This window comes from Pleurodeles waltl, chromosome 2_1 (genome assembly GCF_031143425.1).
Source record: "Pleurodeles waltl isolate 20211129_DDA chromosome 2_1, aPleWal1.hap1.20221129, whole genome shotgun sequence".
Taxonomy (NCBI): domain Eukaryota; kingdom Metazoa; phylum Chordata; class Amphibia; order Caudata; family Salamandridae; genus Pleurodeles; species Pleurodeles waltl.
The window spans coordinates 523,754,792-523,780,812 of NC_090438.1; the positions used below are offsets into that span (position 1 = coordinate 523,754,792).

General features: G+C 47.0%; 1 pseudogene; it reads left to right on the forward strand.

Moving 5' to 3' along the window:
* Nucleotides 1-14,290: 14,290 nt before the first annotated feature.
* Nucleotides 14,291-19,086, forward strand: LOC138259974 (small nuclear ribonucleoprotein Sm D3 pseudogene; annotated as a pseudogene).
* Nucleotides 19,087-26,021: the final 6,935 nt, after the last annotated feature.

The following is a 26,021-nucleotide window of genomic DNA, read 5'->3' on the forward strand; positions in this document are numbered from 1 at the left end:
ATGTAGATGGTGGTGGGACCACTCGGGTGGCAATAGATATCAGTTGTGCCTGAGACTTCTACAGTATAGTAAATGTGGTGCAGTGCCAATATGTGAGTTGTTTAATGTTTGAATGCCCAATGCAAACCACATAACAAAGTGATTCCTTGGTAAGTGTTATGTGTGTAGGATCTATGTTTTGTTTTGAACCAGTGGACACATGTAGTTTGAATCCAGCTTTTGTATTCATTGGGGACATTGCTTCACCTGTCTGTCCAGTGATGTGTTAGTCAGGTGGTGTCAGGGACTTGTAGATATGGGCATATGTGAGGGTGATGTGCATTGCAAGCAGTGTAGTGTAGCATGTGGCTTATGTGTTGAGGTCTAAACATCTGTGTTTCTCTGTCCATGTATGTTTGTTGTTGTTTTTGCATTGTTTGTACTACAAGTTTGATGTGTTGTGTGTGTTATGATTTGTATGGTATCTTACCTACAAGTAGGCCATTGCCATATTGTCCATCCTGGAATTGTTGGTTCATAGTGGAGTGCCTGAAGATATAAGCATCAGGGACGCTTCTGGGATATTTTTCTGATGGTTGTGATAATTCCACAGCAATCCACGATTGCCTGCACATTGATTGAGTGTATATGTTTGCGTTTCCTGTAGAGGTGTTCAGTTGCTGCAGGTGGGACACATGTGGGAAGCCAGCTATTTGGTAGAAACCTTGGTTGGTCTCCTGCTGCAGTTTCTGGGTGTTGGGGAACCAGATGTTGTGGGGTCTGAGCCCAATGATGGCATCCAGAACCTTCATAAGGAAGGCAGAGAGGGATGGTTGCAAGATCACACCCACTTGTGCTGCAGTCGTCTGGAATGAACCTGATGCCAGCAAGTGGAGAACAGCCAGGAGTAGAGCTGCTATGTGATTCCACACTCTTGCTGTGATGTCTGGTGCAATGTGTTAGAGCCGGCATGCAATAGACTCCTGCTTCAGACTGTAGAGTCTGATCACCTCTTCTTCCCTGAGGTCCAGGATGCTTGCACGCTGGTGAAACATCCTCTCCTGTCTTCTAGGCTGCGTTTGTGGCTGCTGTGGTGGCATTTGCGGTTGCTACAGTGGTTCTGGTAGTAGTTGGCGTTGTGGCTGTCGTCTTCTATGCGTGCCAAGCTGTAGGAATAAAACTTCCATGATGTCCTGTTGCTTTCTAAAGCGCCTTCTGTGTGTTTCCCTTATGTAGTAGTTTGTGGATCTCATTTTAACGCCTGGCCTGACCAGGTGCTAACATCTTGACACTAATCAGACTTACCGTCATTTTTTGGAGCTGGTCCTTTGCATGTGTAATTTTTCCATCTGGTTCTAAATTTGGTGGTAGCAGCCTAGCATAATTTTTTGGGGAGGGAATGCCTACCTTTCACATCATTGTCATTAAACGACACAAGTTGAGGTGGTGGTCCCAAAAAATGACACTAAGTCGAAATATTTTATGCTAGACTACTCTATCATCAAAATCTAAATATGCCTTTAACTTAGCACCGCTTTTGCATAAAAAAATGGCACAAACACAGCACTAAATTTTCTTAAATCTGGGTATATATGGGAGTTCATATCTTGACTTTCACCCAAGAAATTATAGCTGTAAGCGATAAGAAACATTTATTTTTAATGGGCTGTAAATAGAACAGAATTATAAACCAGCTTTGTAGTGGATTTTAGGAAGATCCGCAAGGAACTTAGGGCCAGATGTAGCAAAGGTTTTTACCCATTCTGTGTCTATGGGAAAAAGTGTTCGTACATATGGCCCTTAATGGACAATTGCTGAGAAATTAAACCCTACTAAACAAAGAACATTGGGCATGTAACAAGTGTGAACTAAACTTAAGGGAGCGCTAAAAATGATCGAAGAGAACTGATTGAAAGAGGAGGGTGGTTTTACTGTTATCATGGCGGACTCTCTCTCCTAGAGCTCCATGAACCTAACCATTCAGACCCTGTTCAGTGTCACTCCAGGGCCCACCTAATCATGTTAACCTGTGACTCAACTCCTTAAAGTGGCGTGAGGGTACCAATTGGGGCCAGCAGTGGATATCTTCACCATCCCTGATGACTCTGGTTGCGCCACATAACCTGCAGTGGCATCTCAATCCTTGAGGCCTATACCCAGCCGCTGCCCAGGAGACAGCTGCTCTGTATGGCATCAGAACCAACGGGCTGACCAGGGGTGTGCAAAGGCCCCTGCAGTGTGGGGGATTCCAAGCTCCAAGGGGCCCTCTTGCACACCACCTAACCTTAGTGAGTCCAGAGGCAGCCCCTCCATGTTCTGTGCAAGGGGCCCCTTGCAGTTTTGTTATGCCTCTGGGGCCAACAAGGCTGCCCACTTCACCTGGGGACCTCTGAATGGTGGGGCCTGGAACTCTACTGGCCAGGCGGGCACAGGGAACAGCAGTGGATCTCCTGCAGATCCCGCACCGGACAATGTCCATGCCTGGCTTCTGACTTTTGCGGTACCGGTGTTGTCTTGGACAGGACTGCACCTACGGCCCTCTCCTTGCTTTGCAGAGTCTACTAGTCTTTGGCCACCTACATATGCCTGATTCTCCCTGCCCTCCAACCTCAGCAACTCCCAACTCGCCTGCCCCCTGGGAGGTGATCAATGCACATGGCCAAAGGGGCCCGCATGTTGCCTCTGCTACTTGCCCTAAGTGAGCCCTCTGGGTGCCTGTACTTAGCTGGGCTCCTTCTTATGTTACGACCTGCTGACTGAGTGGGCAGAAGAGTCAGTGCTAGCCCCCGCATTTGATTGCTCAGCCACTGCCCAACACTTGACTTTCCAGATACCAGCATTCTTCCCATCATGCTAAGCCAATCGCTGCTGCCACCTCCCCTCTCTGTGATGTCCACAGCCTGCCAGTTGTTTGAGGAGTGCACGCCCTCCACACAGCCGACATTGATACCCCTACAAAGCCAGCCAGCACTCATCCCTACCCACAGTGAACAGTACCACAGTGCATTCTTCTTGCCCCACACTGCCCTCCTTCCCTGGCTGCTGGTGCACTGAACCCTGGCTCCTGCACTCACAGTTGCTGAGTACCTGAGCAGTATCCTCATACCAGAGGTACCTCTTTGCATCCTGCTGAATTTGCTTTCATTCTTCCCTCATACTACACCTGTGAGTCCGGTGGGTGAATCTCTCTTCCACCAGGGAGTGACTTGAGGGGCCTCTTCTGCACAGAAGGGAGTCTGTTAGGATAAAATCACTGAGGTGATCATCCTATCACCCCGCCCTAATGACTCTCACATCTCAAGACCCACTATATTTTGCTACTACTCTGACCTCAAGGGGCTGCCTCTCTTGGTTACATCTGTGACACTACCTTTCTGAGCCTGTCCAGCTACCATTTCTCAAGGCACACTGAAGGAACTATCTGCCTAATTGCTGGTTGCCCATAGACTGCCCAGTGATTAACCTCTGTACAGGACTCATTCACCCTCACTAGTAAAGGCATAGACCACATTAACCTAGAGAAACCTGCTATGACTTCAAGCAGTAACTGACAGACGAGGTTGGAGAGAAGTCCTCCCTATTGCCTTACTTCAAACTGTGATTCTCTTCCTCTATCTCTTGAAGGCTGTCATACAGTGCTGTGCTTTCTAGGGTGGCAACAGAGTACTCAGATGAGGACCACCCTTCTGGAGTGGGGAAGGGGAGTCTCTTATCAACTCCCCGGGCACCCCCTGGCTGATCCTTTTTCACCGTCTTCAAGCTTGCTTTGAGCCAGGAGCATATCTAACCTAATTTGCTGCTGCTACCCCTGGGCTGGCTCAGGCCCCCCATGAAGTGCCTTCACCAACCAGTGCAATACACCTCCTGGACTTGTTGCTCCCTCACACTTCACCTCTTGGAGCCACTACCTGGCCTGACCTGACAACGAGACGGCCCATCCCCCTGAAACCTTGGCATTCCTTTCATGCCCTCTCCACAACATTTACTGGGAGGGTGCCCTCTTTGCCTCCTCTCCTCCCTGGTATACACAATAGGTCTGGCAGAAGACTGTGCTGCCACTGCCCTCCCAATCAAGTGATGGAGCAACAGACTGTTGTACCGGAAACCTCCAACTTTGACGTTCCACAAACTAATGCCTCCAGATGGTAAACTCAAATATGTCCTTGCGGTCACTGAAAGTTCTCAATTGTCCATGGAGTCAATGGTGGAAACATTGATGACTGAAATAGGATTCCTTTCTGATGACCACAGAAAACTATGCAATTGTGTGCAGTGGGCGAATGGGAGATGGCAGCGCTGCAGCCTCAGAAGACAGATGCACAACATTCTTTATTGGACCTCCAAGCTTGTGTGAGGATCCTGGAGGAGCAGACAGAGGATACAGAGGGTCGCTCTCAAAGAGCCAATAACTATAGTGTTGGTGACCCAGGGTCTTGGAGGACCAGGACCTTTTAATGCTTTTAGAGACCTGGTTTCGCTCCTTTGTCCCCACCACAGAACTCACATCATTCTTCTCTTTGCAAACAGCTTACAGGGTGCCTGTGAGACCACAGATCCCGGGTGCCCCTCCTCACCCCATGCTGGTCAAACTGCTCCACTACCAGGATTGAGATACTATCCTCTGAGCCATGCTCCTTGCAGGCCCTTTGACCCTGGACAATCGTCCCGTCATACTCTTTCCCGAGTACACACCTGCAGTACAACAACAATCCTTTTTCCTAGGTTTCATGGTAAAATTCAGCGAGCTCAAACTATAGTAGTCCCTGCTTTTCATGGCCCATGTCAAAGTCATTTCAGATGGCAAGTTCATCTTTTTCACAAATCTTCCAGATGTGTGGGACTGGATAGACCAACACCGGACTAGCCCATTTTCAGCTCCTGATGTGGTATTCTGTTCTTTCTTGTTTGGATATGTTGCCTTTGCAGTATGTCTCAATTGTTCTCATGATCACTTTTCCCTTAACTCACTTCCCTGCCTGCCTGCAATAAATTGGCCAGGGCGGTAATGCATGACACTGAGCGTTGATGGGGCAGATTTGTACGTCAGTGGACCCCTGCCACAGGCCATCCCCATGGGACAACTTCCTCTCTTCTGTATGGCTTCCTGGGCTAATCTCCAGCTCATTTCTATAAATGCCATGGGGATGCATTCAGTGAGAAAATGCTATGCTGTTTATTCCTATGGTAAATGTCAGAAAGCCCAGATCATCTTTCTCCAGGAGACCCACATCACACTGCTTGAGTTACAGCTACTGCGTAAACTCTGCAGGGGTCTCATTGTAGGTACCACTTACTCTGCAGATACATGCAGTGCTCTTAAATGGATTTGTTTGTTGTCCCCTTTTAGGAACTCAATACCATTATGGATAATGAGGGGTGATTATTATTGTTGACGGCCAATGATATGGCTCCAGCATCCTCCTTGGCAGCATTTATGCCTCTAATACGGAGCAAGACCCATTTTGGGCCTCTCTCTCACACACACTAGCGCACAGCACAGGGACTCCCCTGCCTTAAGTGCCTCCTCATACACAGGCAGCACACTTGTACGAGTGGACCAACCGTTGGGTACTGATCGACATGTGGCAGTCATTTCATCCTGGCGAGCACCTGCACTCCTACTCAGTGGAAAATTATCTCTATGTGTGCCCTGATCGGATTTGAATGCCAACCACTCTCCTGGACATGAAGTACTAATAATATCGATCCATGGTAGACACACAATGGACTTCTCCTGGGCTGCCTTGCCGGCCCCGGTGTCTATATGGCGCCTGCCTAATGATAACTTTGAGGATCCCTCCTTTCAGGTTACCCATGCCCAGCACATCACCTAATGCTTTTCCACTAATTGCAGTTGGCATCCTTGCATGCCATTGAGTGGAATGATTTTAAGGTGGTCATGCATGGGCAGTGCATCCAGGAAATCTACAGAGTCTGCAAGAAGCTGGACCGGGACATTTCCAAGTCCAAACACCTGATTTCTGACCTGGAGAAGGCAGTGACACTCGATGTTTCCAAACGTGCAGTGCTTTCCCAGACTCACTGTGCCACTTTGCTTGATCAGCTACATTGTTTTAACTTTAGGTCATATGACCAAAATGCACTGGGAAGGCTATAAGTCAGGTAGGCTCCTTGCCTGGCTGGCTCTCCAGGACTTTCGTTCCGGGTCCATCTTTGAGATGATCTCTCTTCCAAGGGCTACCCTCCTTACCCAGTAGACTACCCTGGAACCCTTTTTTACTTACTACTCTTCAGTCTACTCTGTGACTCCTTGTCCCATGGGACAGAGATTGCCTCCTTTCTCACCAGGTGCTCACTCCCAAAACTGACCCCCAATCAGTAGTGAGGAAATCAATGAACCCCATACCATCTAGGAGGTCAAACAGGCCATCCGCAGACTGACCGGGAACAAGACTCTCAGCCTCGACAGCCTCCCAGACGAATATTACAGTACCTTCAGTTCAGCTTGCCTGGTCGAGGTTTATGAGGAAGCCCAGTGCGTGAGGAGACTACCCTCTTCATGGTGTGAATTAGTCCTGAAGTCATTCCAGAAATCTGACCATGACCTGACCCTTCTCACATCCTGTTGCTAATTGCTATTCTGGACACAGAAAATAAAATTATTGGAAAGGTCCCCACCAACCATCATTCCCAATGTCTGCCCGTCCTCATCCACCCAGATCAAAACGGTTGTGTGCCAGGATGGAGCACCTCGGTTAATATGTGGTGCTTGTTCCACTTGATGGTCCAAGGGCCAGATGTATGACCCTCAGTATTTGCAACTTGCAATTTGCATTTTTTTGTGACCCGTAAATTGTGAGTCACAAATACTGATGTACAACAGTGCCTGAGACACTTTTTGTAATTCCCAAATGGGTCCCAATGGACCTGCCTCATTAATATTCATAAGGCAGGTTGCAATTTTCATCCCATTTGGAATGGCCGGCACTCACAGTGATAGTGCCCTGTTGGAGTCATCAGACCACCATGTCTGTGACTGCTTTATAAATAATTATACAAATAAACAGGGTAACTGAATATTCCCCACAGAACTAGGTAATCTAAACTGTAAAGCACAAAATATTCATGGAGGAGTCATTTGCATACAAATATTTCAGCAATATTAAGTACTATTAATGTTGTAATTAAGCATAAATCAAATTCCATAAATGAGGAAATCTTCAAACAGTGTGTAATTTGTTTCTGAAAAAATGAATAATTTTTATATATGCATTAATAGTATATTCATCAATATAGCAAAGCAACAAGGAGAATTGTTAGTGTTTTTATACAAACGTACTGGTGACCCCTCTAGTCCCCAATCCCTTTACATTCAATGGGCAGAAGGAGAGCACCAACCCTCCTAACTCTCCAACCACAAAAGGTTTGAGTCCTATATGCAGTCTTTCAAACAATCAGAAATCACTCCTAATGGACTGCAGCAGCTCATGTGATGAATTGTGTCATGTAGAGTATAAGGTTGACATTTTGGCCTCCAAAGGCTCAAACCTATCCATGAGACCATCCTCAGGACAATGTCAAAGTGAATTAAATCACAATAATTGTTGCTCTAAACCACAATAAATAACCCATATTTATAATATGTAATACGACCCTAAAAGGCAACAGAAAACCAAACCAAGCTGTACATGCAAGTGAATCACCTATCTTCAAGGCATCCCAAAAATCAGCCTATATAAACCTCAGTGTAAAACGTTAATTACATGCAACACCATAACATGCAACACCAAATTTACACCAAAAAGAGTGTGTATACATATATAAATATTTATTAAAATAACTCACAACTGACAAAATTTAAATACCCCCAAGCAAGGTGAACCAACTAAAGCCCGAAACCAATTCCAGAAACAAAGCAAGACAGCATATTAATACTTGCGTAAACATCAACTTGCTAGAAAAGCACTGCTTTATCCTTTTTGTCTGGCCATCCAACTAAACAAAAAAGATACAAAGTCAGGAAGAAAGTTCTAACTGCTCTACAGTAGCAGGCTCCCACAGGACCATGCTTACTGCTAGTAAGTTACTCCAGTATAAAGAAAGGACGACGTAATCTACATGAAGACAAAGTAAATGCCAATCGCTTCACAAGATTCCCACAAACACACTCGAATTTAGGTTGCTATGGAACATAAATCCATTAGATACAAATATTACGTACTTCACCCCGCATACATAAACTGCCGCCCGGCTCATATCATTCATAAAGCTCATGCATGCAAACAAACAGTCCCTCTTCACCAAACGCCTGGAGGGCATAGCCCTTCAGGAATCATATGTCCACTACACACAACTGCGGTGGCCACCTTGGAACAGAATATCTTTCACAAAACTATTGAATTCCAGATTGGTCCTACCATTCTATAGAATAGGCTACAAAAAAATTCTATATTTAAAAAGTAATCACAGACATGGTGATCTGCTGACCCCAGCAGGCCACCATCCCTGTGATTGTAGCCATTCACAATGGGTCGCAAATTGCGACCTGCCTCATGAATATTGATAAGGAAGGCTCATTTGCGACCCACTAAGGATCACTAACAGTGTGAAACACACAGTAATACATTGCTGTTTACGAGTTCCTAATAGTGAATCACAAAAATTCACTATTACGACATTGCAAAGTGCTTTTTTGATACACCTGACCCCAGATTATTGGTTTAGCTGTACTTTTACGGAGGTTCCAGATTTTCTGACCTCTATGCCCTCGCTGTTTTCATTATGAATTGACAATATTTCTGCATGCATTCTAAAAACGGGCATGCCATATTTATGCAGGTTAACTTCGAATTTTTCTGTTTTCGACCTTTGAGCTAGAGGGATTTTGGGGGATCTTTTTTTTCAATACGAGATAAAAGGGTGACAGAATTCTGATGGTGTGCAAAAACACATGCAAAAAAATATTTTGCCCACAAATTAAAGGTTTGTGAGAAACAAACGTTGCGAATTTGCGCACCCCTAAGACTGTTTCTTCCCTAAATAAGTACTCAGATGACTCTAAATTACCTGTCATTTAATAGGTAGAATTAGTCAGAATTGGGTTGAAACTGAAAATGTGAATGTCTATTCAAAACGTCTGCATTCATCTCATTATCTGGCGTGGCTGCTCAGTGCACCCAGTGCAGTGATATTTGTGCAACCTTCTGACACTGAAAGGGTAAAGTATCTGTTGTCGTTTTCAGACAGATAACATGAACAGTTTAAATTGGGAGGAATAAAGACCTGTTGAGTACAGTAATAGAATATGCGTGTGTGCTTATATGCCTGTCTCCGAGAAGGATCGTTTTGTGAGTTATGCATCTGCTTCAGAAAACTGTGCGGCACCTGATGGCCACCGCTGGAATCCTACTAGGTACAACTTCGGGGGCCTATTAATATTTTGCCAGAACATAACCTGATATTCTCCAATCACTACACTTGCAAACTACCGACAAAGTGAGCATCAGTTTCCATCAATAGGAAAGGGCAAACCCCACAAATTTGAGTTGGATGCTGGGAACCCTTTCAGAAATGCGGAATGACATGAGCAATCACGAATACCAATATGGAGTTTCCAAGAAAATTCTTCATTTCCCCTGGCATTTCATAAGGACACTTTGCTGTTCTCAGCAGATGATGTGTCTGGGTGAGACACTAGTAACCTATGAGGATTCCACTGATCTTGTCATCCTAATGAGGCTGGCACCACTTCTTTGCAGCCTCATTCGAATCAATGGAGCTCTCGTAATCAGTCCCTCGGTCTTTCAGTATGGTGGATAACAAAGTAAAATATTAATCATAGCTTGTTGGAGAATAACACTAAGGCTTACTATTGAGCAAAGGCAAATGCCATTCTTTGCACTGCGGGTGCGGGTGCGGGTAATCTGATTGTTAACAACACTTAGAACACAAACCCAGATAAATTTACGTGTTCGCTAAAATGTTTTAGCGTTGTTCACAGGGATCTATCCAAATGAAAAATTAACAACCAGGTTTAGTCGTCATTTTTTTGACACTGATGTACAATATGACAGCAAATAACAAATAGCACAATATAAAATATACGCCTATACAGAGGTACATTTGCTCACAGGTTTGCCAAAGCGTAGGCAGTCTTCCTCTCTCTCACAGATAAACAGTCGTAATTCACCACTCAACCCCTTGACTCCACACCCTAATGTACACCCTAAGGTACATGCAACCCTGTGGTTGAGAGAGCAATTATCCATTATTCTGTTCGCCATGGAGGGTAGATCAATGGGTGGGAAAGGACACTGACAAAGGAGTAGTGCATTAGGAAGCAGGATAAACCCTGCGTGTTTATCTCCTCCTGTGTCAGGTGTGAGAACCAGCCAAGTAGTCCTTTCCGAGGTTCTTTAAGAAGAGAGTTTGACTTTCTCATCTACCGTAGATCAATGTGCCCTGGTACCAGGGCTGTGTAGTTCATTTGTAAGGTTTATATGTGTCAGTTTGTAGGTAGGAAGATCCTTTCCTCAGCTGGCATTCAGAAGGACTTAGCACACGTTTAGCCCTACCAGTGACAGTTCTGAGACAGGAAGCACTGTCAAATCACGGCTCGTGGTTAATGGCCTGTTTAGGGTCTCAAGAGACGATTAGCAGTGTTTCACTGCTGGTCCTCTGTAATAGCATTACATGCATGCCCCCATTCCTGCACTGTGAAGGTAGATGTTGGGCCCAGTGACACTGAGTGCCTGCTGCTCTCCCCTTATGAGGATATCTCTCAGGAACCGTTGACACATACAAAAAAGTTATCTGGGGGCTGTAATACAATCTACAGTTAGAAAAACATCGTTATGCTGAAGAAAGAAGATCTCATATATTTCCTATATCTACTTTGTTTTACCCACTCTTCTTCATAACTTTATTTTCAAGCTCTTTGCACCAATTTGTATTTTGCTGGTTATAATTAGCTATTATAAAATGAATGGTAAGACTGAGGGGCACAATTAATACTCACCACTTGAGTATTACTAAGGTATTTTAAGGAGTGCGTTAACTACATTTAATGTATGAAGCCTGGTGAAAAATAGGAGTTCATCGACAGGTGTAGCATGTTTAACGTTGATAATTTCGCAGCAGTGGAACAAATCTATTCTTAACTAAAGCTATTGTTATTGTTATTGTTGTTATTATTATTATTATTATTATTATTGTTACATTGCATGCTGACATTATACAAGGTTTATCATATAGTTCAGGTAAAACAACTCCAAAAGAACTAAGATATTTAAATATGATATTCAAATTTAACTCCTCGAAATATACAAGCAAACCTAGTTTCATATCTTTTGATGTAAGCTCTCGCTGCTGCCCATACCTTTTTTAACACCATCAGTATCATCCATTAAGCCATCGTGGCCAACCACCTGTCTATCTAGTGGACAAGCCTACCCTCGCTCTCTCTCTTACCAGCAGCCAAGACACCATTAGAGTGGAGATGAAGTGGTGAAAAAATGACAAACAAGGCAACACACCCGCCGGTTTTGTCTGCATACCCAGGAGATGGAACAATTCCCCAATATCTGTCAACCGTCCTCTAATTTAGAAGACAACTAAATACAAGGCTCGCTAAAGAACACCCCATGGCAACTCACTCGAAGTCCATCGGCTCTAAGAACCCAGCTAAGAGCCAAGCTACGTCTCCAATTACTCATTAAGGCCCATATTTATACTTTTTTAGCGCCGCATTTGCGTCGTTTTTTGACGCAAAAGCGGCACAACTGTATTTTGAAAGCTTGCGCCGCTTTTGCGTCAAAAAGCGGCGCAAATGAGGCGCTAAAAAAGTATAAATACGGGCCTTACTTTCTTTGAATTTAACCAAGTATTGCACTCTACTCCTGCTAGGATCATTTTATACAAATTTAAACTCACAATAATACATGCATACACATATTTTGCCCTGGATTATCATTAACAGTTCAATTGACAGTGCTACTTCCGTCTCCAGATTTTTTGCTGTTGCATCGATATTTGAAATTCGCAAAACATTTTTGGAATATGGCAATTATTTATTGTTATCAGTATGACAACCTGGCTATTTCTGGCATATCTACTGAAAACATATGTAATATTAATTCCAGAATCAGTATCTATGGTGCAATTTAACCTTAACTGAATAATTGAATTTAAGAAATCAAATGATACAGTAGAGCCCTCATCCTTACATTATTGATTTGCAATACTGCTAAATAAATCCAGCCTTTGCAAGATACGGTTGTGTTATTCAATAGCAGCACAGGATTCAGACACACTCAGATAGTCTAAAAACGTGAATTGTTTGTTTTCTATCTTTCAGTATCTGTTTCCAAGACAAAGCCGTAAATTTCACAGTTGGAACCACTATGCTAGGATTGGATTTTTTGGTCTCTAGTATGAGATTTCTTATCGTCTGTACTGATAAGGAATAAACAACATCCTGGAACACTTCTGAAGCTGTGCAGCTTCATCTATTTTATTTACTATTACAATTCATTAAGGGGGTCATTATGACCCCAGTGGTCGGTGGTAATATGGCGGTAAGTACCGCCAACAGGCTGGCAGTACTTAGCGCCATGTTCTGACATTGGCGGGTGAGCCAAAGCCAACCCGCCAATGTAACACTCGGACCGCCTTGGCGGTGACAGCCACTGGGCTGGAGATATCTATCTCCAACCCGGTGGCCATCACTGTTCCGCCTGTGGGATTATGACCCCGCCTACCGCCATGGTTTGCGTGGCTTCCTTACTGCCACGAAAACCATGGCGGTAGGCACCATCAGTGATAGGGAATTCCTTCCCTGTCACTGATAGGGGCATCCCTCTCTCCCCCTTCCTCTCCAGTTACCCCTCCCACTCCCCCGCCTCCCTAAAGCCTCCCCACCCCCTACATTCACTCCCCCTTCACACACACACACACACTTTCTCACAAACATCCACGCATGCAGACATCCACTCACACACACCGGCACACACTTTCAAACATACATGTAGACATGCAGACACAAAACACAACACACACGCACTCACACCTTCATACATGCACACTCGCATCCAACATGCAACACACACTGCATCCACGAACACACTTACACCCCCAAACACACAACACCCCCCCTCCCTTGTCGTAGACCCGACTTACCTGTAGTCCGGCAGGAGACGGGACGGGGAACTGCTGCTACCAGCAGTGTCTGCCAGCAGAACACCGCCAGGCCGTATTATGGGTCATAATATGGCCAGCGGCGGTCTACTGACGTGGCCAGAGCTGGATTTCTGCCATCCTTCTGGCGGAAATCCGGCTGTGGTCATAATACGGCAGACGGCTGGTGTCCGCGGGGATGGTCTTTTGTCGGCCGTCGCTGCGGCAGTAGGCGGTTTTTACCACCAATGTTGTAATGAGGGCCTAAGTGGGCATAGAAACACAATATTAACAATACAAAGAAACATTCAAAAGTTCATCACATGTCAACATAATACCCACTATGGGTATACATTTTTTCCATAAATAACTGTGCATACCCATAACAATTACTTGAACCTATTGTTTTTTCCTCTATTTGCAATTTTACAAATGCAGCAGACATTTAATGACGAAGGACTAATCATAAGCATTAAAACACGAAATCTTTCTCATTTGTTCCAAGAACATATTATGCAAGTAATAAATGTATATATTTTCGTTCACTCATCCTGGACTCAAAAATAACACAAATGGAACATCTTTTACCCTAGCTTTACACAGTTGGTAACCTGGGGTGACGTTGTAAAGATCCATTTTTTAACCAGGTGTTAATTCCGAGTGGGAGAGAACCACATTTCAATTTCCTTGTAAAACTGCATTACCTACATTCTCAAGGCACTCATCGAACGAGTTACTGTGGCATATACATTACTAGGGGAATTTTAATGACATAGGCCTGTGAAAGGAAGGATATCTCTGCTGCGTACTGATGTATAAAACTTAATCCCTTTTGATGTTATTTCGATCTTTGACCCTTAACGTGATTTACCCATGTTAAATTGTTTTCCATATTTATATCTAGTTATGTGTAATGTTTTACTATTTGGAGTTTAGTGCCTTAATACTACTAGTGTCTTCAGGTGTTCAGGCCTATGGAATCCATTATCATTGTTTTTGATGCTAAGGCATCTAAATGTCTTTGTGGGCTGATAGGTTTTAGGGACATTAGAATCAAGATATTGGCATGCATAAGGGTGGAAATTACATTCGCACTGGATTAAGAAGGACGCCACGCCATTAGTTCTTAGAGCGGGAGAGAATAAAACCAACGGTTTAAAATCCCACCTCTGCAAATATGTCTATTGTTGTTCCCCTCAAAGTGCTGCAAGAAGCAGAAGGCCATGTCATAACATGCGAGACGAATACCGGGGAAGCGTACCGCGGCAAACCTACTGAGGCCGAGGACAATATGAATTGCCAGATGTCCAATATTACAGTTACGTACAGAGATGGCAGAGTAGCGCAGATTAAACAGGTCTACATTTGAGGCAGCAAAATTCGATTCTTGATTCTACCGGACATGTTAGAAAATGCGCCCACCTTCTGTGCCGAGGACGTAGTGGTTACGTCCTTCGGCACAGTGCTGCTGTGCCGAGGACGTAACCACTACGTCCTCGGCACACAGCCCAGAGGGAGCACTCTCGCTCCCTCTGTGTGCTTCCCCCCACCCCCCCAAAGGCAGGGATGGAAGGGGAAGCCCTTCCCCTTCCACCCCCGGCCCCCCCACCCCCCCTGTGACGTCAGCGCGCGCTGAATGTCACAGAGCCTCCCCCATCGTGCTGGAAGCTCAGCTTCCAGCACGATCGAAAGAGAAATGCAAAGCATTTCTCTTTCGATCACGTGGGGGAGGCAAGGAGAGGCTTCAAAGGGAAGGAAATGTATTTCCTTCCCTTTGAAGTCTCTCCAAGCGTTTCAAAAGCCGGATTGCTTGCAATCCGGCTTTTGAAACGCCCACTAGACACCAGGGATTTTTTTTTTTTTTTTTAAATGGACATAAGGGAGCGACCCCTTGGGCAAGGGTCGCTCCCAGGGGGGGCATTTTTTGGGAAGGCCTTTTCTGCCCCCCCTGGGGGCTGATCGGCCTATTATTAGGCCGATCTGCCCCCGGGGGGGCAGAAAGGGGGGCCCCCAGAGGGGCCCCATGGATATATATATTTTTTCTTTTGTTTTTGTTTATGTTTTTGATTTATGTGTGGGGAGTGACCCCTTAGGCAAGGGTCACTCCCCTAGGGGGCAAATTATATTTAGGCCATTTCTGCCCCCCTTGGGGGCAGATTGGCCTATTTTAATGAGGCCAATCTGCCCCCAAGGGGGACAGAAACCACTAGACACCAGGGAGTTTTTTTTTTTTTACTTGAATTTCACGCAATGGGAGCGACCCCTTAGGCAAGGGTCGCTCCCTGGGGGGGGAAATTATTTTAGGCCATTTCTGCCCCCCTGGGGGGGGGTAGATCAGCCTATTTTGATTAGGCTGATCTGACCCCAAGGGGGGCAGAAACCACTAGGCAACAGGGATTTTTTGTTTTTTTTGTTTTACAGATGGGGAGCGACACCTTGGACAAGGGTCGCTCCCCTGGAGGGGAAAATTGTATTTAGGCCATTTCTGCTCCCTTTGGGGGCAGATCGGCTGATTTTTGCTTCGCCAATCTTACCCCAAGGGGGGCAGAAACCACTAGGCACCGGGGATTTTTTTTTTGGCGCCAATGTCACGCAGGGGGAGCGACCCCGTAGGCAAGGGTCGCTCCCGGGGGGGGGATGGGGGGCAAATTTATTTTAGGCCATTTCTGCCCCCCCTGGGGGCAGATCAGCCTATTGTTATTAGGCCGATCTGCCCCCAGGGGGGGCAGAAACCTCTAGGCCCCAGGACAAATTTTTTTGTGTGTTTTTTTTTTTTTGTTTGTTTTTTCAGAGATGGGGAGCGACCCATTAGGCAAGGGTCGCTCCACTAGGGGACAAATTGTATTTAGACCATTTCTGCCCCCCTTGGGGGCAGATTGGCCGATTTTAGGTCAATCTGCCCCCAAGGGGCAGAAACCACTAGGCACGGGGGATTTTTTTTTTTTGCCGCCAATGTCACGCAGGGGGAGCGACCCCGTAGGCAAGGGTCGCTCCTGGGGGGGGTTGGGGGGGTGGGGGACAAATTTATTTTAGGCCATTTCTGCCCCCCCTGGGGCCGGCTGAGCTAGAGGCCAAAATCCACAGGTAGGCACTGTTTTCTATAAAAAGATGTGATGTGTCCACGTTGTGTTTTGGGCCATTTCCTGTCGCGGACGTTATGCCTACCCACACAAGTGAGGTATCATTTTTATCGGGAGACTTGGGGGAACGCTGGGTGGAAGGAAATTTGTGGCTCCTCTCAGATTCCAGAACTTTCTGTCACCGAAATGTGAGGAAAACTTGTTTTTTTAGCCAAATTTTGAGGTTTGCAAAGGATTCTGGGTAACAGAACCTGGTCAGAGCCCCACAAGTCACCCCATCTTGGATTCCCCTGGGTTTCTAGTTTTCAAAAATGCACTGGTTTGCTAGGTTTCCCCAGGTGCCGGCTGAGCTAGAGGCCAAAATCCACAGGTAGGCACTGTTTTCTATGAAAAAATGTGATGTGTCCCTGTTGTGTTTTGGGCCATTTCCTGTGGCGGGTGCTAGGCCTACCCACACAAGTGAGGTATCATTTTATCGGGAGACTTGGGGGAACGCTGGGTGGAAGGATATTTGTGGCTCTTCTCAGATTCCAGAACTTTCTGTCACCAAAATTTGAGGAAAATTTGTTTTTTTAGCCAAATTTTGAGGTTTGCAAAGGATTCTGGGTAACAGTACCTGGTCAGAGCCCCACAGGTCACCCCATCTTGGATTCCCCTAGATCTCTAGTTTTCAAAAATGCATAGGTTTGGTAGGTTTCCCTAGGTGCCGGCTGAGCTAGAGGCCAAAATCTACAGGTAGGCACTTTGCAAAAAACACCTCTGTTTTCTTTCAAAAAATGTGATGTGTCCACGTTGCGTTTTGGGGCATTTCCTGTCGCGGGCGCTAGGCCTACCCACACAAGTGAAGTATCATTTTTATCGGGAGACTTGGGGGAACGCTGGGTGGAAGGAAATTTGTGGCTCCTCTCTGATTCCAGAACTTTCTGTCACCAGAATGTGAGGAAAATGGGTTTATTTAGCCAAATTTTGAGGTTTGCAAAGGATTCTGGGTAACAGAACCTGGTCAGAGCCCCACAAGTCACCCCATCTTGGATTCCCCTAGGTCTCTAGTTTTCAAAAATGCACAGGTTTGGTAGGTTTCCCTAGGTGCCGGCTGAGCTAGAGGCCAAAATCTGCAGGTAGGCACTTTGCAAAAAACACCTCTGTTTTCTTTAAAAAAATGTGATGTGTCCACGTTGCGTTTTGGGGCATTTCCTGTCACGGGCGCTAGGCCTACCCACACAAGTGAGGTATAATTTTTATGGGGAGACTTGGGGGAACGCTGGGTGGAAGGAAATTTGTGGCTCCTCTCTGATTCCAGAACTTTCTGTCACCAAAATTTGAGGAAAATGTGTTTTTTGAGCCAAAGTTTGAGGTTCGCAAAGGATTCTGGGTAACAGAACCTGGTCAGAGCCCCACAAGTCACCCCATCTTGGATTCCCCTAGGTCTCTAGTTTTCAAAAATGCACAGGTTTGGTAGGTTTCCCTAGGTGCCGGCTGAGCTAGAGGCCAAAATCTACAGGTAGGCACTTTGCAAAAAACACCTCTGTTTTCTTTAAAAAAATGTGATGTGTCCACGTTACGTTTTGGGGCGTTTCCTGTCGCGGGCGCTAGGCCTACCCACACAAGTGAGGTATCATTTTTATCGGGAGACTTGGGGGAACATAGATTAGCAAAACAAGTGTTATTGCCCCTTGTCTTTCTCTACATGTTTTCCTTCCAAATATAAGAGAGTGTGTAAAAAAGACATCTATTTGAGAAATGCCCTGTAATTCACATGCTAGTATGGTCACCCCGGAATTCAGAGATGTGCAAAGAACCACGGATCCTCAACACCTTATCTTGTGCCCTTTTTGGAAATACAAAAGTTTTCTTGATAGCTATTTTTCACTCTTTATATTTCAGCAAATGAATTGCTGTATACGGTATAGAGTGAAAACGCACTGCAGGGTGCAGCTCATTTATTGGCTCTGGGTCCCTAGGGTTCTTGATGAACCTACAAGCCCTATATATCCCCGCAACCAGAGGAGTCCAGCAGACGTAACGGTATATTGCTTTCAAAAATCCGACATTGCAGGAAAAAGTTACAGAGTAAAACGTAGAGAAAAAGTGATGTTTTTTTCACCTCAATTTCAATATTTGTCGTTTTCAGTAGTTATTTTCTGTAGGAAACCCTTGTAGGATATACACAAATGACCCCTTGCTGAATTCAGAATGTTGTCTACTTTTCAGAATAGTTTAGGTTGCTGGGATCCAGCATTGGTTTCATGCCCATTTCTGTCACTGACTGGAAGGAGGCTGAACGCACAAAAAATTGTAAAAATGGGGTATCTCCATGTAAAATGCCAAATTTCTGTTTAAAAATTGGGTTTTCTGATTCAAGTCTGCCTGTTCCTGAAAGCTGGGAAGCTGGTGATTTTAGCACCGCAAACCCTTTGTTGATGCCATTTTCAGGGAAAAAATCACAAGCCTTCTTCTGCAGCCACTTTTTCCCATTTTGTTTTTTAAAAAACGAAATTTTCACTGTATTTTGGCTAATTTCTTGGTCTCCTTCAAGGGAACCCACAAAGTCTGGGTACCTCTAGAATCCCTAGGATGTTGGGAAAAAAAGGACGCAAATTTGGCTTGGCTAGCTTATGTGGACATAAAGTTATGAGGGCCTATGCACGAACTGCCCCAAATAGCCAAAAAAAGGCTTGGCACAGGAGGGGGAAAAGGCCTGCATGAAAAACAAAAACCAAGGATCTGGAGCGGGGCGAGAGAAGGCGCCACCCTCAAAGCTCAAGTGGAGGCACGAGGGAGAGGTCGTGGAATGGGAAGAGGAAATATTTTCCAGAAAGATAACTTATTCCTTTGCAAGACTTTTTATATGCATTGTTTAGGGTTTTTGTTTACTAAATTGTTCTTTCAGTGAGAAGAAACTTTTTCAAAAACTATTTTTTTATCCAAGGGTTTTGTTTTGTGAACTGTTAACCAAACATGTCCCAGAGTTTTGATCAGTGCTTAATTTGTAAATAAAAACGGGCTGGTGCCGAAAGCTCTCCTCTGAACCACACTGCTGCTGCAATCAAATGTGCGATCATGGAATACTGAGATAGGGTAATCCTGAAGCCAACTCTGGCCTCTCTAATCATTTTACAGACCCTCCTTGCACCTTTGCGCTTTCTCACTTTGTGACGCTTTTTCGCTTTTCTCTTCCTCCATCTTTCCCATATTTGTCTTCTGCTCACAGTAAATCCTTGAGGCAGAAAAATAATTGCCGGCCCTCAAAAATAAGTGTCAGTACCCAGCACCGGAAACCACCGACACAAATTAAGCACTGGTTTTGATGATTTAATAAATCTGTTTCCCATTCGCACTCAATTTCGGAAGATAATAATTTACTTCTCTAATCTTTTTCGGAAAGTCTGCTAAATAAAAAAAAAAGCAATGGCGCTAAACTACATACCCGTTTAAGCTTGGTATAAACAAATATGTTGGAGCTATATTCTGACCCAGAACCTAATAAGATATTCAACCAATCAAACCAAATATAGATTTACTAGTGGTCGCAACAGAAAATTAGGCAGTTGGGGCTGGTGGCATTTGAAAGTGGTGGGACATAAATGTTCGGGATTAGCACCCTGTGGCGAGCGAGCGTACCAAGCGAGTCCGACTGTAATAAAGGGGATTTGAGGGGTTCTCCCCCTGGGAAATTTTTGAAAAAAGAGGGGGCAAACAGTGCATTTTCAAGTAAATTTGAGAAAGCAAGAAGTTTAATAAAATAAATAAAAAATCAATACTGAAATTGTGAGACTGTGAACTAAGGTTACTGAGGCCTGTTGAATTGGTAGTAGTCTTCAGAGTGTATCAATCATGCCCGTTATGCTCATTTTACATTCACCCTTTTCTCTCCTCATATCGTCTGTATGCATGTCTTATCTTCAGCAGCCTCCTTTCACTGACTCCTGAGTGCACTTCCTTGCATCTCCTTCACTTCACAGCCCCCAAACACACAACACACCGACTCACCTGTAAGTACTGCAGTTTTATTTACTTTAGCCTTCTTAATATTTTGGCAACGGTTACCTCCTTCAGACAGAGTTACACAGAATCACTATTGCAACTGGAATAAGTGACCACTGCTCTACTTGTTCAGCAGGGAGGCCAAGGTTTCGATGACCAAGTATTCTGAACACCTTTTTGACCCACTGGCAGGCACTGAAAGAAATGTGCACTGCCTTCAGTCTTTCCTCCATAGCTCTCAAAGGTGGCCCGTTATAAAGGCCTGAAGGTGACTCAGTTCAAAGTATGCACTGTACAAGAGAAAAGAGATTGCATGGCAAGCTGAGGTCTGCAACTGACAATTTCTGGCCACAGAAAAACACTATGGCCCTCATTACAACATTGGTGGTAAATCCCGCTTACCGCCGTGCAGAAGACCGCCAACACACCGCTGCGGCGGCGGAATTTCGCTACAGCTATTATGACCCACAGCTCAGAATCCGCCATAATCCAGACACCCACTCAAGTCCGCCACACCAAAGGTCAGTGATAAACTGGCGATAACAAAAACCTTCACCGCCACGCCAACAGGAATAAGCCCACACTATCACGACCCACGCAGCAGTCTTTCAACCGCGGTATTCCATTGGTGGTACACACCGCCGCGCTCAAAATACACACACATTTACAAAACACAACCACTTTGGACAATTCCAAATACACACACCTGATACACATATACACACCACTCCCACACACCCAATCCAATATAAAGCATACGCCCACATCACCCACAAACCCTTACTACAAGAATTTCAAAAGAAGACCAGAGAGAGACACCACCAGAAACAACACTAGCATCCACAAACACACAACATCATCACTCACACAACATCACGCACCTCTAACAACACACAACAACACAACCCCTCACACATCACAACCGACACGACCTCACACATCACCCACATGGCACCTCAACGACACCCCAGGTTCTCTGAGGAGGATCTCAGGGTCATGATGGAGGAAATCGTCCAGGTAGAGCCACAGCTATGCTGATCACAGGTGCAGCACACCTCCATTGCTAGGAAGAAGGAGCTATGGCGCAGAATCGTCGACAGGGTCTACACTATCTGGGGTTCAGGGAGGAACTCAAGTCCATTAACACCACCCTGGTCACCATTGCAGGGGTGCTGCAGAGCCTTGTCAACACCAGGAGGGACACTGTGGCACAACGGGCCCCTGACACTAGCCTGAATGATGAGCAGCCCTCCACCTCCGCCGGCCCTAGTGGACAGGAGGCACCGCCACAGGACCACGACACCAGCACCCCACCCCCTGGAGATGGAGAGCCACCCAGCAAACGGTCCCTGAGATCTAGGAACAAGACAGAGAACATTGCCAAGACCCCGCCAGGAAATGAGACCCCCCTGAATGTCACCCTTCTGTCCCACTTTGTCACCCTGTCCATCCATCAACTGTCCTTGCTCCACTTCCTATGCCCCTTTGGACAATGCACCTGTGAAACAAATCGGCTGGACTCTGCCATGGACATTCCTCCACCTTCACCCCTGCCCATTTTACAACCCCCTCCACTTATTTGCACAGAAATAAACACACTTCAATCACAAAACAATCTGGAGTCAGTCTGTGCTTTCAGAAATGTGTAATTGTAATAACAATGGAATATAGCAATGTCAATTTAATTGTTCACATACCGATGAAACATAGCTGTAGGGCTGGATGAAATATAGCAGAGGGCACAAAGTGGGACCCATATCTGTTAAATGAAAAGGCAAAGTGACAAGTCACGGTCCATACACTGAGTGAAAATGACAGACTTATGATAGCTCAAACAATAGTATGAGATGTGGGAGGGAGTGACATCTTCTTACCTGTGTCTCACTGGAAGTACTGCTGGATAACGTTGTTTCTGTTGTCGACATCCTCTTCTTCTGCCTCCTCTTCTTCACTGTCCAAAGGCTCCACAGCTGCCACAACACCTCCAGCTGGATCCTCCTACTACAGAAAAGGCACCTGTCGTCGCAAAGCCAGGTTGTGCAGCATACAGCAGGCCACGATGATCTGGCACACCTTCTTTGGTGAGTGGTATAGAGAACCACCTGTCATATGGAGGCACCGGAACCTGGCCTTCAGGAGGCCGAAGGTCCTTTCTATCACCCTCCTAGTTCGCCCATGTGCCTCATTGTAGCGTTCCTCTGCCCTTGTCCTGGGATTCCTCACTGGGGTCAGTAGCCATGACAGGTTGGGGTAACCAGAATCACCTGCAAATTTCGAGGAACAACTGTTATGCACACACTAACCCGTAGGGAAACCCCATTTCAGCAGGGCACACAAAACTCTGGACAACACGTTAGAGAACATTGGCTGGGACATCCCTGATGCAATGGCCACTGTTGTTTGAAAGGATCCACTTGCCAGGAAATGGAGTACAGACAGGACCTGCACTAGAGGTGGGATTCCTGTGGGATGGCAGATAGCTGACATCAAGTCTGGCTCCAACTGGGCACACAGTTCCAGGATTGTTGCACGATCAAGTCTGTAGGTGACTATTACGTGTCTCTCTTCCATTGCCGACAGGTCCACCAGCGTTCTGTACACCGGAGGGTGCCGCCATCTCATCACCTGCCACAGGTCCACCAGCGGTCTGTACACCGGAGGATGCTGCCATCTCATCACCTGCCCCAGCGGACGTGCCCTATGAAGGAGAACAGCGAGCAGAGAGTCAGCCAACACTGAGGTATCATAATGTGTATTTTGCAGAAACGTTATTAATCCGTTAATCCGTAATGTGCCTGTTACTGTATGTATGCAAGGCCTACATCAGTGTGACGCATTTAAAATTAATGCCATGTGGCCCCCTGAAATGGTGGCTGCCTGAAGTTTAAGGTGGGACAAGGGGATATGAGGTAACTGCACTGGCGTTCTACACCGTCACAGTAGGCGGTCGAAGACCACGGCACAATCCTGCATTGGTTAACATTGGACCTTATGGGTCCCAGGAGCCAATGACGATGTACGCCGGCGGTGACGGTACGCACCGCCACGGACGTGACCGCCATTTTCTGTCTGTTCACTCACTTGATACCTGACCTTCAACAGGAGAGGACCTACACTGCAAGTGCTGCTGTGACCTCAGTCTGGAAGCGACGATGGCTCATGTGTCTGGGGAAAGGGCCCCTTCCTTCACTTCGGAGGAGTTGCAGAAACTAGTGGATGGGGTCCTCCCCCAGTACACACAACTGTACGGTCCTCCAGACAAACAGGTGAGTACACTGTGAGCATGCTGCATGGGCAATGCCTGTTTTGAGTGGTGTGAATGGAAGATACATGGGGGGGACTGAGGCCTGCATGAGCGGATGGTGAGTGTCTGTGCGTCAGGGCAAGGGTGGGAACGTGGGCCAATGAGTATGATGGTCCGGACGGGTAAAGATTTTCCTTTCCCCCTGTACCATTCCTCTAGGTCAGCGCCCACCAGAAGAAGGTTATTTGGTGTGCCATCGCCAAGGATGTCCAGACCCTGGGGGTCCACCACAGACGGAGCACCCACTGCCGGAAAAGATGGGAGGACCTTTGCCCCAACGTGGGAGGGGTGCCCATCGCAACATGACCCCCTGATATTCCGGATCCTTTTCGTGGCGTATCCAGAGTTGGATGGGCGCTTGAGGGCATCACAGCAGCCACAAGGGGGTGAGTACAGTCACATTCAGCTGACTCTGCATGCCTTACAAAGTGTCTGGGTGGGGGAGATGGGCAGTGGGTTCCCCTAGGCCAGGGCGAGCTTGGTAGGCAAGGTCCCTTGTCAGGCAGGTTCAGTGGAACCCCAACTTCACTAGTGGTTTGTGTCTGTGACTTCCATGTGTGCAGCAATCGAGTTTAGGCCTTGTACCCCATGGGCATGTGATAAAGCTAGGAACTATAAGTGCATGGCGTAGTGCAGAGGGCTGCTGTGTCTGTTGTGTCCGCCAACGGTAGTGGTGTTGCATGTACTGAACATGTCTTTCTTCTGTCTCTCCCCACCCTTTTTGTGATCTCCCTGTTCTTGTGTGCAATAGCATCATCAGGCGGAGGAGCAGTGGCACCGGAGCAGAAGGGAGCTGCATCCCACTTGGCCCTGAAGGGCGACACAACGGAGTCTGAAGTCACAAGTGGGACGGAGGGCGAGGGGAGCTCCACGGCGGGGACAGGAGGTGACAGCAGTGACAGCGACTCCTCCTCTGATGGGAGCTCCTTTGCGGTGGTGGGCCCTTCTGTGCCCCCTGCATCAACAGGTACAGCCGCCACCCCCCCTACCAGCACCGCTGTCCCAGCAGCCCCTCAGCGTGTGTTCCCTGCCCGCTCACCCAGGAGGGTGGGCATCTCCTTCACCCCAGGCACCTCAGGCCCTGCCCCAGTCAGCCCTGCTGTCCTCAGTGAGAAGACTATTGACCTCCTGAGACCCCTCACTGTTGGGAAGTCTACCATTGTGAATACCATCCAGGGTGTCGAGAGGCATTTGCAACAAACAAATGCATACCTGGAGGGCATTCATTCTGGCCAGGCAGCCCAACAGAGAGCATTTCAGGCTCTGGCCTCAGCACTGATGGCAGCCATTGTCCCTGTGTCCAGCCTCCCCCCTCCAACTTCCTCCACCAAGACTCAATCCCCTGTACCTCAGCCTATCCCAAGCACACCATCAGACCAGCATGCACACACATCAACACACAAAGGTGGCTCAGGCAAACATAAGCACCACACATCCCACAGGCACTCACACAAGCATCATACCTATGCAGACATACCAACATCCACTGCCTCCACTGTGTCCCCCTCCTCCACGTTTCCCTCCTCCCTCCCAGTCTCATCTACTCTCACACCTGCATGCACTACATCTTCAGCCACTACCTCCATCAATAGCACACCCATCACCACACACCGCTCACGTGCACTCACGACCCCCACTACCATGCACACATCCCCAGTGTCCTCTCCCAGCCCTCCTCCCAAACTACACAAATGCAGGCACACACCCACCCAACAGCCATCCACCTCACAACAGCCTCCGGCCCATGCACCTTCATCCAAATCCAGCAGACGTACACCTCCTACAACCACTACCTCTTCCAACCCCCCTCCGTCTACCTGTCCCAGTGTGTCTAAAAAACTTTTCTTGGCTAATATTGGCCTCTTCCCTACACCTCACCCCCCGTCCTTCCCATAGGGCCAGGCTTTCCAGGTCCCAACCCAGCACCTCAGCCACCACATCCCCAGGCACAGTGGTGCCAGCAACTGCGGGCTATTGGAGTGTGCCAACCATCAGGGCTGCCAGTGTGCCACGGAGCGAGGGCAAGGACATCCCGCCACCTGCCAAGCTAAAAAAGTTGCCCACATCCCATAGGGAGAAGCCAAAAACACCTGCCACCAAGGGGTCAGGGAAATTGAAAGGGGATAGTGGCAAGACAGCTGCGCCACCTTCAAAGGTGGGGAAGGGCCAGAAACTGAAGGGCAGGTCAGGAGAGGGCATGGTGGCACCGACTGAGGGACCAGTATCACACCTTCTGTCCACGTCGACGCCAACCTGTACGGCGGAGAAGACCGCCACCTGCACCACCACCTGCACTGCCACCTGCACGGCCACAGAGCCCGCCGCCAGCACCGCTGCCACAGAGCCCGCAGCCAGCACCGCCGCCACAGACCTGCAGCCAGCACCGCCGCCACAGAGCCTGCAGACAGCACCGCCGCCACAGAGCCCGCAGCCAGCACTGCTGCCACAAAGCCTGCAGCCAGCACCGCCCCACAGACCCCGCAGCCAGCACCGCTGCCACAGAGCCCGCAGCCAGCACCGCCACCACAGAGCCCGCAGCC